Raw genomic sequence first — 1,952 nt, forward strand, 5'->3', positions numbered from 1 at the left:
GGATTAATACGTTCTTTCACTGAAATGTCTTGCTTGTCTGGAACATTGTTGGCACAAATACAGGGAAATATTAGCCATTATTCTCAATGTTATATTAGTCACTGTCCTATGCTATATGTACATTTAACATTTACATTTAAGTCATTTAGCAGACGCTCTTATCCAGAGCGACTTACAGATTGGTGCATTCACCTTATGACATCCAGTAGAACAGCCACTTTAACTGTCCTGTACTCTGTCCTATACTATATGTACTGTCCTGTACTCTGTCCTATACTATATGTACTGTCCTGTACTCTGTTCTATGCTATATGTACTGTCCTGTACTCTGTTCTATACTATATGTACTGTCCTGTACTCTGTTCTATACTATATGTACTGTCCTGTACTCTGTCCTATACTATATGTACTGTCCTGTACTCTGTTCTATACTATATGTACTGTCCTGTACTCTGTTCTATACTATATGTACTGTCCTGTACTCTGTCCTATACTATATGTACTGTCCTGTACTCTGTTCTATACTATATGTACTGTCCTGTACTCTGTTCTATACTATATGTACTGTCCTGTACTCTGTTCTATACTATATGTACTGTCCTGTACTCTGTTCTATACTATATGTACTGTCCTGTACTCTGTTCTATACTATATGTACTGTCCTGTACTCTGTCCTATACTATATGTACTGTCCTGTACTCTGTTCTATACTATATGCACTGTCCTGTACTCTGTTCTATACTATATGTACTGTCCTGTACTCTGTTCTATACTATATGTACTGTCCTGTACTCTGTCCTATACTATATGCACTGTCCTGTACTCTGTCCTATGCTATATGTACTGTCCTGTACTCTGTTCTATACTATATGTACTGTCCTGTACTCTGTCCTATACTATATGTACTGTCCTGTACTCTGTTCTATACTATATGTACTGTCCTGTACTCTGTTCTATACTATATGTACTGTCCTGTACTCTGTCCTATACTATATGTACTGTCCTGTACTCTGTTCTATACTATATGCACTGTCCTGTACTCTGTCCTATGCTATATGTACTGTCCTGTACTCTGTTCTATACTATATGTACTGTCCTGTACTCTGTCCTATACTATATGTACTGTCCTGTACTCTGTTCTATACTATATGTACTGTCCTGTACTCTGTCCTATGCTATATGTACTGTCCTGTACTCTGTCCTATACTATATGTACTGTCCTGTACTCTGTTCTATACTATATGCACTGTCCTGTACTCTGTCCTATGCTATATGTACTGTCCTGTACTCTGTTCTATACTATATGTACTGTCCTGTACTCTGTCCTATACTATATGTACTGTCCTGTACTCTGTTCTATACTATATGTACTGTCCTGTACTCTGTTCTATACTATATGTACTGTCCTGTACTCTGTTCTATACTATATGTACTGTCCTGTACTCTGTTCTATACTATATGTACTGTCCTGTACTCTGTTCTATACTATATGTACTGTCCTGTACTCTGTCCTATGCTATATGTACTGTCCTGTACTCTGTCCTATACTATATGTACTGTCCTGTACTCTGTTCTATACTATATGTACTGTCCTGTACTCTGTTCTATACTATATGTACTGTCCTGTACTCTGTTCTATACTATATGTACTGTCCTGTACTCTGTCCTATACTATATGTACTGTCCTGTACTCTGTTCTATACTATATGCACTGTCCTGTACTCTGTCCTATGCTATATGTACTGTCCTGTACTCTGTTCTATACTATATGTACTGTCCTGTACTCTGTCCTATACTATATGTACTGTCCTGTACTCTGTCCTATACTATATGTACTGTCCTGTACTCTGTTCTATACTATATGTACTGTCCTGTACTCTGTTCTATACTATATGTACTGTCCTGTACTCTGTTCTATACTATATGTACTGTCCTGTACTCTGTCCTATACT

Source organism: Oncorhynchus keta, chromosome 20, assembly GCF_023373465.1.
Source record: "Oncorhynchus keta strain PuntledgeMale-10-30-2019 chromosome 20, Oket_V2, whole genome shotgun sequence".
Lineage (NCBI taxonomy): Eukaryota > Metazoa > Chordata > Actinopteri > Salmoniformes > Salmonidae > Oncorhynchus > Oncorhynchus keta.